A 13,649-nucleotide genomic window follows, 5' to 3' on the forward strand; every position below is an offset into this window, starting at 1 on the left:
TCGCTGCCTTTGTCCTCAAGCTGATCTGCCTTGGATGCGTGTAGCTGCCAAAGCATCTCCCCACCAGCGCACTGGGCACATTTAGTGGGTGATATGATGTCCAGGAAGTACACTGCTGCATGACCAGACGAGGAATAAGGGAGGGAAGGGTAGGAGTGGTTTCTATAGTGTGGTTTCTAGAGTTTTCAAAATGCTCCAACAATCGTGACTCTAAATGGAATGACTTAGTCCTCATGACTACCAATAGAACTAAATTTCTATGAAAGGAAGAAAGTCTTGCATGTTCTCATACTTAAGCCGAGGAGACTGACCAAAGATAGGCACGGAAAGCTCTCTTCATGGCCATCCTGGTGTGCACCTGTGGATGTTGCACTTATCTGTTGCCACATAACAAAGCACTCCAGAGCTTGCTGATTTAGAGGGAAAGTTATTATCCTTCATGGTTATGTGGGTTGGCTGGGCTTAGGTGGTTGCTCTCTCTTGGAGTCTCGTGGCTGCTCTCAAATGGCAGCTAAGTCTGCATCTGAATGCCTCACAGGGTAGAATATTCCTGATGGATTCGTCACTCACATGTCTGGCTCCTTCTCTGGGATGACTGGAACAGCCGGATGCTGGTTGGGCATCTGTCTCCACAGGATTAGCTTGGGCTTCCTCACAACATGGAAGTCTCAAGGCGGTCAGACTGTTTGCCTAGCACTGGCTTCCCCCAGAGCGAGCATTGCAAGTGGTCCCAGTAGATGCTGCACGGTTCTTCTAAATAACCTTCCAAGTAACAGAGTCATCCCTGCCACACACTGCTGGTCACGAGCAAGTCATCTCATCGGGCCAGCCTAGATTTAGGTGAAGGGATTACACAAGAATGGAACCTGAGCAGGTGTGGCTCACTGGGGCTACTTTGGAAATAGCATGGGGGGGAATGGAGAGGGAGGTGACACTGAGTCAGAGGGCTTCCTGGATAGCTGTCACTTGAAAAGCACATGCAATGCTTAACCTGCACACGGGTGGGGTGAGTGGGGCAGTAATAAGGGGCAGAGCGGGAAGGGCTATCCATGGACACTGGCATAGAGCAAAATCTAAAGAGAAGCAACTGGTTATCACTGATTCAGAACTTACAATGTCACGAGGAACTTTGGAGGAAAAATATGATTATCGTCATTCTACAGAAAGCTCAAAAGCTTAAGTTGGATGCTTTCCTCTCCATCTCTAAGCCAAAGGGACATGGGCCACAAAGCCTGTCCCCTTATGTCATTGCTAAACTCCATCATAGGATAGATTTCTTCATGAAGGCTGGAGGAGCGTTGCCAGACTGTTAAAAAAGTATATTTAACAGTAAGAAGGTTATTGATGATAAACACCACTGCATCTTATAGTTTACAACACATGGTATTGCTTTTTCTTTACTTTTTGAAAATTCAACTGTTATTCCAAACAGTAAAGGTAGTAAAAAAAAAAAATTACTGTCTTTTTGGCTCAATACTAAATTTATTGTAGCTGTTAGCCCAGTAATTATCAATTGCGTTAAAGCTATTTCCAAACCAGCACCTGACAGAGTAATACTAATAGTTTTTCCTATCAAGGGAACATCATCTCAAGACACTGATTTTAGCACAATTTAGATAAAATTCTTTTTGCATGGCTGCAGTATCTGGATTTGAACTTATCAAAGAGGGGCAATTTCTCTAATTTACCAAACTCAAAGCTGTCAGAGAATAATAAATACCTGAAGATACTTATGTTGAGGGCTTCACAGATGAGCTTATGGACTATGTAAACTGGTAAATAAACCTTCCAGAAACAAGTGGGGTATTTATTTATTTATTTATTTATTTATTTATTTATTTGAGAGAGAGAGAGCAAGAGCGAGGTGTGAGGGAGGGACAGAGGGTGAGGGAGAAGCAGAGTCCCTGCTGAGCGAGGAGCCCAATGCCGGATTGGATCCCAGGACCCTGGAATCATGACCTGAGCTGAAGGCAGCCACTTAACCAACTGAGCCACCCAGACACCCCAGAAAGAAGTTTTTTATCTTCATTTTAAAAGAGTAATGATTTTTAAAATGTATTTCCCCCTCAGAAGTTTATAGAACTGAATTAGAGATTTCAAATATAAAATAAAGTTTCCAACAATCATTACCTTAAAAGTGTGCTAGAAAGTGCAAGCAAGAGAAGAACCCAGTGAAGAAAAGCAATGCTGTGAACTGTTCGTTCCCCAAAGAGAAACAAATGGGCCAGCCCTGACTGCATGTGTACCAACTCCCACTGGAGCTCGGCTAAGGACACACTGGGCCTGCTGGCTCCAGCGACGTTCATGAACTTTCTTAACCAAGCGGCAAGTCTGCATTATGGTCAACATTATGGGTACTATTTTCAGTTATGGTCAGTGTTTTCTGGATGCAAAGAGCAAATACAAAAATGTCTTATTGAGACTAAGACACGGGCAGCCCTGGGCCAAGCCCCATGGAGAGAAACAGTATGTCTTGGCTCCTCTTTAAAAAGGAGGAGTTGCTGTTGTATGCTACTTTTCAAATTAGAACTCTGGGGTTGAAAGTACTTCGACCAAAGCAAATATTTTTCCAAAGTAGGTATTGGTTTTATCTTGCTCTCTGTGAAGTTAAGTGAAACCTTATGTTGAACAGCACTGGTAGAAAAAATTGTATTTGTTTGAGTAGAACGAACCAGAAGATGTGTCAACTTTGCCTTCCAGTGTTTTCCGCACTTGAAAGGCACATTGAGGTGCCACTGGCCTTGTAGGGTTGGCGGGAGGAAGCTGCCTGGGTGGATCCCTGGCCCGAAATTGGGCTCTTACACCTGCTGGCCCCACCGCCACGAGTCCTGGCCCGGTGAGTCTCAGGCCCTGCAGTAGCAGTCCACTTAGCAACTCAGACAAAACCTCTGGGGCTTCTGGGGTGGGATAATGCCATTTGGGCAGCAACTGCCACTTGGTTTTGATTCTCCCCAATCTGACAGGTGGCCCTTTGGTCCCCAAAAATGCGAAGCAAGGAAGAATGTACCATGTCACCAAACACAATAACAAGGACAACCACTGTGTGTGAGTGTGTGTGAGTGTGTGTGTGTGTGTGTGTGTGTGTGCTTGCATGTGCAGGGGTGCAGGGGAGTGGGGACCCACATCATCTAGAGCCAGCCCAAGTGCAGTGTTCTGAATTTTTTTCTACATTTTCAAGTTTATTGATCTTAGATTTTTAAGGGGAATAAAGATGGAATTTCAAACAATGTAAACAGTGGACTTAAAAGAAATCCGAAGGGTATATCTGTGACTTTAAAGAGTCCCACAAAACCAGAAAACTTAGGTAAACCATTCAAGCATTTATTAGATCTGATAGGCCAGATATTGACATTTGGCTGAACGGCTCTACTATGTCATTTCCCTGCCCGTGAAGAAGTAGCTGCAGTGGGCACCTTCTTAAGGACTGTTCCTGTGTGTGAAGCCTCAGTGGGATCCACAACCCCTCTTGGGCCCTTTCTAGTTTGGAAGAAGTGAGAGTCTGCTTGAGCAGTCTCAGGAAGCCTCAGCATGGTCTTTATGTCTCCTCATGTTTCCATGAGGAGGGTGGGTCCTCGTGGACGAAGGCGTTTGTATAAATGGGGGAAGAATTCATGACCTTCTTTGCTCCAGGGGACAATGTAAAATCACTAGTTTGGGAAAGGCAGATTTCAGGCTTGAAGCTATAATTATGTGGGGGTTAAGGACCAGGAGGGAAGGTTAACTAAACTTTTGCCCACCACTTGAAACTATTCTAGTGCATGTTCTCGCTGCTTTGGTTCTAACTGTAAAACATTTGCTTTTTTCTGGTGGACAGAAGCGGTGGTTAGAGACCAGCTGGCCCTGGTAAGATGCAGAAGGATCTCAAATTGGCTACCTCCTAGCAGAGTGCTGGTTGGAGACGGCCCTGCCCTGTGGTGGGGCTGAGGATCTACCCCATCACTGACCAACACTAACTCCCAGGCCTCACCTTCCTAATACACCCTGGTCCTCTAGGATTCCTGCCTAGACCCTTGTCAGTCCCTGGTGCAGTCAGATTAGACATACCTGAGAGAGGAAGAGTAGTGCCCTGGTGGGTGTACTTGGCTCCCACTCTTCTGGGCTTAAGAGGACTTTGGTAATCCTCAAAGAGCTCAAGCATACAACAGAAACATGACACGGGACTTTCTGCCTTCACTCAGCCTTTTACTTCGTGGTGCTCAGGATCCCTACTGTATCCCATGGTGCTTGGGATCCCCACTGTATATGTGCACACACACACACAAGCACAAATACAATTATTGTGCGGGAGCATTCAGAAGAGGCTGGTACAGAGCTTCCTGTCCCTCCCAGGCAAAAGAAAATGATTGAAGAGAACATGGCCCCCCTGCAGAGCTGGGAGACTTGAACTTGACATCTCTGTAGCAAAGAGCTCTCTGGGTCTTTGAGAAATTGCTGCACAGAAATATCAGAGCTAAGGCAAGGCTTCATGAGTGCACTTGACCACCTAGCACAAGTAGCCCAGTTCTTTCAAAGCCTCTTACCTCCTTAGATACCCATGACCCTCGGTCATAGCAGCTCTCTACTCTCATATTATCCAAGAGTCTACATGACACTCACCTCCATAAGCCAGTCTTCAACCAGGAAAAAGCATCACTGCAGATGGCAGCACCTCTCAAGGGCCACAATATGTGGGTTCAAGAAAGGATCGTGTCAGAGACTACAGCATCATGTGTAGGGTTTGTCAGGCTACCATCTTTGGGGAAAGATCGCCATTCGTGTGTAATACGATGGACCCTTGAACGATGCAGGGTAGGGACACTGACACCCCCACACAGCCGAAACCCAACTTTAACTCCTACTAGCCGACTGTTGACCACAAGCCTTACCAATAACATAAGTAGTTGATTAATATATTTTGAATGTTACATGTATTATATACTTTATTCTTACAATGAAATAAACCAGAGAAAAGAAAATGTTATCAGGAAAATCATAAGGAAGAGAAAATACATTTACCGTACTGCAGCGTAAAAAGCCCACGTATAAGTGGACCCGCCCAGTTCAAACCCGTGGGGTTCAAGGTCAGCTGTTGTTGTTCAAGGATCAGGAACATGGAGCAAGGACCAAGAGGTAGCATGATGTAAGTGACCCACGGTCCAGAGCCTTGCCCCTGCCTCTGAAGCTGAGGTCACTTCGGTGGCTCTCAGCTTCTTCTCACGTGAGAAAGTTTTTCACCAGTGTGTTCTGTGCTCTTCCACCTGTGGTCTGTGTATCTCTGAGTCTGAGGAACCGACAGGAGGCTGTGTAGCCGGGGTGGGGCCTCTGCAGTCCTCGACTCCTTTGTCCAGAAACCCAAGTGCACACTAACCCTGGGGGAGGGTTTCTCTGCTTTCCAGAGGCCGTGGGCTCTCTCCCCACCCCTCCCATTGTTTCTCACTGGGTCTTCATTTGTAACAAATGATCTGAAAGGAATTTGATTTCGAGAATTACCTAAATCCCTTTTAATGATCAGTGATGTCTAGTGCAGATCCTGGCCCTCCAAGCAGAGGAAATTCCATTTTGGATTCAATACCCATACAGTTTCTCTCCGTATACCCCAAAGAACTCATCAGACTCCTGTGAGTAAGCCAGAGGGTGGGAGAGGGCCACAGCCAAGAGCTCCCCAGAAGAAAGGCTTCTTGATGAAGAAGCAGGTGTTAGATGAAGAGGGAAAGACAGTCTGGGCAATTGGTTCTCAGTTGGGCAGGAAAAAGGGAGAATGCAGAGTAGCCTCTTTCCCTGGCCTGCTTCCTCCAGCAACAGCCTATAATCCCTCGCCTCAGGCTGTGATAAAAATCTTTATCCCGGGAAACTCAAGGATTTGTCCACAGCCCCTGCGGCTCAACCCTGGGCTCCTGATACATCAAGACAGAGGTGTCGGGGGCGGGCCGGGGGGGGGGGGGGTACCCAAGAGCAGGAAGCTCCCTTCTCCAAACCGCAGAATTCACACAAACCAACGCTGCCCACCCACCGAGACCACGTGGGATGGGCCTGAGATGTGAATTTCTAGAACCTGGGTCTCTATAGACTGCAAGAATGTTTTTGCACGAGACCACTCAGTCCCTTCTATCAGTTCAGTCAATCTGATTGAGAATATCTATCAAATTTACTGGGGGGAGGTGGAGAGGAGGAAGAAAAGAGAGAAAGCTTATGGGCACTTTTGGTAGATGGACTATATTCCCATTCAAATATAAAAAGGAAAGGGACTACCATCTTAGCCATAGTCAGGTAACTGCCTAAAAAGTGTCTGCCCTCTAGTGGCTAAAGCCTCAAACAAGTATTTTTCACAAAACGGACTCAATGTTTGGGCCTGGAACACTGAACCGAGACCAGCCAGGCAGGTACTTGGTGGGGGCAAGATGTAACCTCTCGGTGTGAAGCCCTGGGGCTCTGTCCCCAGTGCGCTGAATGTTCATAGGTCCCTGGAGGCCTCACTTTCTTGGGGACCTGTGCTGCAGAGACCGAGGGTTAAGTCCTAAGCTGGAGAAGACACGGAGCCTGTGTAAGACCCAGCTTACCCACACACGCTGACCAGCCCTGGCCCTGGGGCCTGCTTAGTAAGGGGCCCTTGCAGGGGACCAGCAGGCAACATGATGTCATCTCCTGGCCGGCGAGTCTTCTACAACTGCTCCCACAGCTCTCACACCAGCAGAAGGCACTGATCATGTCCCCTCCCCATCACTGGTGCTCACTGATCAGTCGCTGCCTGCAGTCCATCCATCCCCCACTGCCAAGACCTCCCAAAGCTAAGGGAATGTCGGCAAGCCTAAGGACTCTTGGCAGAGATGTGCTTACCAGGTGCTCTAGGAACAGACACTCCAAATAGGCCACCTGAGCCCAACCAGCTACACCTGGCGTTTGCCTGGTGCCAGTGAGGAGCAGAGGTTTAGCCTCCAGTGAGAATCCGTTCGTAGCAAACTGCCCGGGTGGGTTTCAAAAGCCAAACCAGAATCAAAAAGGTTTCGGAAGTTCTCGGGACTCGGGTGCATATGGTTTAAATAAAGCACGGGGTTGTAACATAAAGCATAGGGAATATAATCAATAATATTGTAATAACTCTATATGGTGAAAGATGGTGATCAGAGTTATCATGGGGATCACTTCCTATGGTATAAAAATATAAAATCCAGGGGCACTTGGGTGGCTCAGTCATTAAGCATCTGCCTTCGGCTCAGGTCATGATCCCAAGGTCCTGGGATCGAGCCCCACATCGGGCTCCCTGCTCAGCGGGGAGTCTGCTTCTCCCTCTCCCTCTGCCGCTCCCCCTGCTTGTGCTCTCTCTCACTGTCAAATAACTAAAATCTTTAAAAAACATCAAATCCCTCTAATACACACTGAAACTGATAGGACATCATGTGCCGATTATACTTGAGTTGGAAAACAGCAGCAGGTGCAACAGCGACAAGGGGCAGGGCTGTGAGTACTCCACCAAAGGAACGCTGGCCGGCCTCTCCCTTCCGGGCCACTTGAGAGGATCCTGGCCAGAAGGCGTTTCCAGGAAGGCATGGAGGAGTTGGGGCCGGAAGTCCAGAACCAAGAAGACTGTGCTCTGAACAGAGTCAGGCCAAGAGTGAGGGAGGGGAGGGTAAGGAGAAGTGAATGGGGGCAAAGGGGGTGTCTCAGGAACTTCTCGTTCATGTCAGATGATGTCATCACTGACAAACGGCCAGGCTGGTGACACAGCAAAGGCTCTAGGGGGACAGGCAGTAACTGAAGGTATATTTGAAAATGATTGGAGATTCCACAAGCATTTATATGTGACTTCCATTTTTTGTTATCTTTATGGGGCCTTCTAGGGGGTTCTGTCCTGACTCCCTACATTCTAACATAAATCTCTAAATATTTTGAAATGATTCCTCAAATATCTTATTATCCACTAGAAACATGGCAACTTGTTTCCATAACCTCTTATCCCAGAATTCTCAGAAACTCTTCTTAATGACGAATTTAATTCCCTTCTATAGTATGTCTCTCTCTCTCTCTCTTTTTAGAGTGGTAGAGGGAGAAGGAGAGGGAGAACCTTAAGTAGGCTCCACACCCAGTGCAGAGGCTGATGTGCGGCTCAGTCTCAGGACCCTGAGATCATGACCTGAGCCGAAATCAAAGTCGGACGCTTAACCCACTGAGCCACCCAGATGCCCCTAATATGTCTCTTTTTTTACTCCCACCCTGAAACTGCAATTAGTCCTTATGAAATTCCACAGACCACTCCTTATAGCTTCACTCCTACCTCCTTCCTTTCCATGTAATCCAAAGATACGGAAAGATGAAGGTGGCAAATTAATAAGAAAATAAATCTATCCAGGGGAAAATGGCAGTAATTAAGAAAGGAGGTATGAGGCGCCTGGGTGGCTCAGTCGGTTAAGCATCTGACTCTTGGTTTCTGCTCAGGTCATGATCTTAGGGTCCTGGGATCGAGCCTTCATCCAGCTCTGTGCTCAGTTTGCAGAGTCTACTCGTCCCTCTTGCTCCCCCTGCTCACACGTTCTTGCTCTCTTTCTCTCAAATAAATAAATAAATAAATAAATAAATAAATAAATAAATAAAAACATCTTAAAAAAAAAAGGAGGCTGTTTCAAGTCCCCTACACACCTGCTATTTACATACAAACAACTGTGATCCTCACAACTGGACCTTTAGTACTGAAAAGTACTGACTTGTTTTTTTTTAAAAAAAAAAAACAATTTGGTGTTTCAGCACCCCTCCTTCTTCATTCAGTGCCCCTCCTCTTCGGTTTTGAGGTTTGATTGTCCTTGCAAAATCCTCCCCGTCACGTCCACAGTACTACATAGCTTGTAAATCTGACACTTCTGAGAACTTGGTCTTCACAGGTATGTGGAATATGTTGAGCCACAGTGAAATTATCTCACACCCGTCCCGTTTGCCAGGGCCTAGAGAGCAGTGAGGCCTTCAAAATAATATAAGATTTGAGGTCCACGCTAAAACCCATTCATTGGGTGGGCTTCTGAGGTTCTTCCATCATCCATGCAAAACTCTAACTGTATTTCAGAGAGGCTGTCAGGGGAGAGGACCTGGCTGCCAGGTGGGAACAAGCTTGATTTAGACAAGGGACCACTTCTGGAGGAAATAGAAGCCCAGACCAAGAGCAAACGTGTCTGTCTTTCAGCAGTTAGTCTAGGCAAGGATGTGTGTCCAAACAAGGCTCTAAGAGCTGAGTGGGAGACATATGGCAAAGACAAGCAGAGTAGCATAAATTGGGTCCAAAAGAGGCATGGTCAGTCCTGAGAGACAGCCTTGCTAGTCAGAGCTAAAGAGCTGTTTGTGTGCCTACCCCCCCACTGGGAATGTACCTCACCTATTCCTTTGCCGACATTTTACTCATGCTAGAACCTTAATTTAGATGTAACTTACTTGCAAAGCCTTCCTGAGCCTGGGAAATTTAGACTTGATTGGGGAGAAATTGGCAGACAGTCAGTGCTCCTAAGCAGGGGGATTACATAATGAGATTTGCCAATTGGCTCCATCATCCTGGCTGCAGTGTGGATGATAGACCAGAAGGGGTCAGAATGGAGGCTTCTGTAGGCAATGCCAAATCTAGCATCAAACTGGACCCCTCCCTCTATTTGCACTTGCAAAGATACAGAAACAGGACTTAGTGGACCTGAGGCATTGATGAAAATTCTGTGTCGGCTATCAACGACTGAGTAATGGCGCTAGGAAATGATCATAGTTAGGTTCCCTTAGGGGACAGACACTGAGGCCAACTTGCGTGCAAGACATTTTTGGGGGTGGGCTCAGTGGACAATACCTGTGGGGTAATGAATGATGCATTATAGTTATACATCTGTGTGTTTGTCTCCCCTCCTAGACTACATCCTCTGTGTAGGCAAGAATGTGTCTACTGTATCATTGTATCCCTAGTGCCATGTCCAGTGACTGGAACATAATAGGCACCCCCAAATTTTGTTAAATGAGTAAAAAGAAGTAAATTTTAAAAAAGCCCTAAGTAAGGAGGTAGCAATAAAAAGAGAGAAGAGGCATTTTTGATATATATTTAGGTGATAAAATCAACAGATCTTAGTGACTGATTAATTGACTAAACATAAGAATAAGAGTGAGGAAGAGTCTAGAATAACTCCTACATTTCCGCATTTATATGTAGACAGAAGACAGTGCTATTTGGGGAGAGAGAAAATGCAGAAGGCAGTTCAGGTTTGCGTAGAGAGAGAAATAGAAACAGCTCAAGTTTGAGATAGCTATTCAATATCCAAGTGCAAATGTCCAGTAGGCAGGTGAAAATAGGATTTGGACCTCAAGCGGTAAGCCTGGATTTGGCAATCATTGATGTATCACCCAGGATATTCCTTATCAATTTACTTCCTGCCAAGAACATCCTGTAGACCCCCATTGGAATCTCTTTCCATTTTGTCCCCATGTTGCCCTCTTCTGCAACTCGGCGGGTGCTTATATTAGTTTGTTGGGGCTGCCATAATAACAGGAATTTATTTCTCATGGTTCTAGGGGCCAGAGTTCAAAGATCAAGGTGTCACCAAGTTTAGTTTCTTCTGAGGATTCTTTCCTCGGCTTGCAGATGCCTCCTTCTTTCTGTGCCCTTACATGGCGCTTCCTCTGCACACACTGCACCTCTGGAGTCTCTCCGTGTGCCCAAATTTCCCCTTCTTATAAGTTCACCAGTCAGATTCAATTAGGGCCCACTCTAATGGCTTCATTTTAACTTAATCGCCTTTTTAAAGGCCTTATCTCCAAATACAGTCACATGCTGAGGTGCTATGGGTTAGGACTTCAAAATAAGAATTTCGCGGATGGACCCAGTTCAGCCCAGGAGAGGTCTATATTTCTTCTCATCCTTCTTCCACAGTGCTGCCCTAGAGGCAGCCAGCCCTCACCCCTCCAGCAGAGAGCACCAATGTCCAGAGGAGCCTTCCCCTCAAATACCCACGATTTGGTCTTCAACATGTTATGGAGACAGATGAAAGAGGGGCTTCTTCTGCCAGGGTTGTGGGTGAGGAGGTGGTGGAAAGACTTGTAGGTTAAGAGCTCACTGGTTACAAAAGGGAGAGACATTCTAGGCTAAGTGAAGATACCATGATGTCAAGCTTCAGAGGACGTCTGGGGACACTTGGATGTGGCGGTTGTGGAGGTTGAATGCGGGGGATGGCAAGAGCTGAAGCAAGAGGGGTTGGCTGAGGTCACGTTTTAAAGCGCTTTCCTGTTGGCATAAAATCGGCCAGTGCTTTATGTGAAGAGACATAGGGAATTAGAGGCTGCTCTGATCACTCAGGCAGGAAACAATGCAATTACTTGTAAAAGCCTGGAAGGTTGGAGGATGATGTCGAGGCAAAGAGCTGGTGGGGGTAGGGGCCAGAGTGGGGAAAGAATACAAAGGGGGAAATATGGGGGAAAGGAAAGGAGAAGGGGAAAGCAGGAAGCATCTTGGTCAGATCTGAATACTGAATTCTAGCATCCCAGCTGGTATTTCGTCTAGTTAATTCTCTCTCCTCAAGAAGGCAGGGTCCCCGGATGGGCAAGCACTTCTCTGTGAGGTGGAGGATACAGGGGCCAGAGGAGGTTCTAGAAATCGGGGAGTCCGTCCATATAGAGGCACAGCAGCACAAGAACCACCTGTGATGAAGGTGGCAAAGGATTCCAAGAGGAACTGGCAAGCTGGCTGAGATCAGCCTCAGCGGGCTGGCTGGGCTGGGCACTGACAGGTCTGGTTCTGACTGGTCATCGAGGGCAGATCCAGACTAGTGACCTAGATCCAACCACACTGAGGACACAGTGGTGGCTGTCGAGGGCTTAAGTTTCCTCTCTTAGGATACAGGGCAGAAAAGCAGAAGGATCAGACACTTGGAGAGGAGAAAAGCAGGCTGTCACTGTGCTTGGTCACTGTCCTCATAGTGAGCTTATGGCAGTGATCAAGGCCAGAGATTAAATGTAAAGAAGACGAAAGAGCCAAACAAATGATTTTATTCCAACTGCAGGCCAAGGTGCACCAAGCCATTTTTGCTTTCCATTGAGTAAGGCCTGCTCTGAGTGAGGATGGCCACAGTTGGCCACTGTATGTCAGTCAGATCTGGGATTATCTCCAAAGGGAGCTTAACCTTTCTTTATGAAACCTCTGGTCACAGGAACACGAGGGTTTCCACTCTGGGTCTGCCCCATGGCTCATCAATCCTGATGGTCTCAGGGAGCCAGCTGTGGGCTTTGCTGCCTGTGGAATCCTAAGAGTTAAGCTCTCCAACTAAGACCGGCAATGGGCAATTAGCGTGGAGAGGCCAGTGCCTATGAAGCTGGTGACTGAAGAGAGAGTGGTGTGGGCCTGAATCAGGGGCGGGCAAGTAAGGGCCTCCCAGACGGGACTGAAGGGCTCAGGCCAAGCTCACCTCGGAGACATCAGTGCGACAGCCACGCTGGGCACAGCCCGAGGACTTCACCCTACAGCCATGGCCTCCAATGCCTTCTCACCTACTCACCGTAATTCCTTAGACTTCCTTAGTCTTGAATGTGTACTTCATTGTGAAAATAATGTAAGCATGCTACAGAAAACGGAGAAAACGATTTCCCACAATGCCCCCCCCACAAAAGTTAGTTATGCTACAATCAGAGTTTTACCTCCGCTGGACCTTATCCATCTGAGTTCACAGTCTCAACATTAGGACTTGAGGCATTCATGAATAAAATCAACCAGAGCTCCTTTAGCTTAAGAGTTGGTTCCAAGGTGCCGGGCGCAAGAAGTTTCTGAAAGAGCATGCTCACTCAGGGAAGGAGGCTGAGTCGGGCAGTATTGTTTCTGAGGATTTGAGAGGAGGGGTCAGCCGAAGTTCACCTCCTTTGGGGAATGGTTCAAAGATGGTTATTTGATATAGGAGGAATTAACCTTTGGGATGAGGAGTCATTGTTTTCGACCTTACCAAGTGTTAGGGGAGGAAGAGTTAGGGGCCAAGGTCATGTGGAAGACGGGTAGAGGGGATCATCTATCTAATGGAGACAGGGACTTGCAAATGCACCCTGGACAATCCTGTCTTTTAGTGTCTCTTGCAGGGACCAAATGCAACCCAGATCTTCTGACTCCTGGCCAGAGTTCTTCCCATGTCTCATAGGTGCCTCAACCTTCCCCACTTTGGTAGATGATTGAGAAAGAACCATGGGTATTCTGGACCCACCCATGGAAGGAGATATTGAGGTCATTAAAGGCCTGGACAGCAAAGGCAAAAAAAAAAAAAAAAAAAAGGAAGATTTTTACCACTTTGCCCTAGGGACGTGATACATCTTCAGCTGGACCAGGGCCTGCAGGAATTACGTCCTATGAATTGCTGGCCTGTAGCTACAGGAAGAGGATTCTGCTTCTAGAGACTGAGAAAGCTCAAGGACTTCCTTACAAAAGGAGTTCCATGTCCTGATGGCTTGGCTCTGGAAGCATGGCTGTATACATAGCCATTGTTGTGCCCCTTAATACAATTCCTCTGAGCTCCATCCTCCGATTTTTCAGCTGTCAGCCCCGGGACAACCAGGCCTGTGGCTCCTTGTAACCCTCTCCCCAAGGGGCAGTCAGCCCTGTGCACTGGCTGTTCAGAGACAGGGGTGTAGCCAAACTTTCATTTTTTTCCTTGCTGTGCCTTTAAGAGCTGCCGGAATGCAAAGAGTCT

The sequence above is a fragment of the Zalophus californianus genome, chromosome 11 (assembly GCF_009762305.2).
Source record: "Zalophus californianus isolate mZalCal1 chromosome 11, mZalCal1.pri.v2, whole genome shotgun sequence".
Classification (NCBI taxonomy): Eukaryota; Metazoa; Chordata; class Mammalia; order Carnivora; family Otariidae; genus Zalophus; species Zalophus californianus.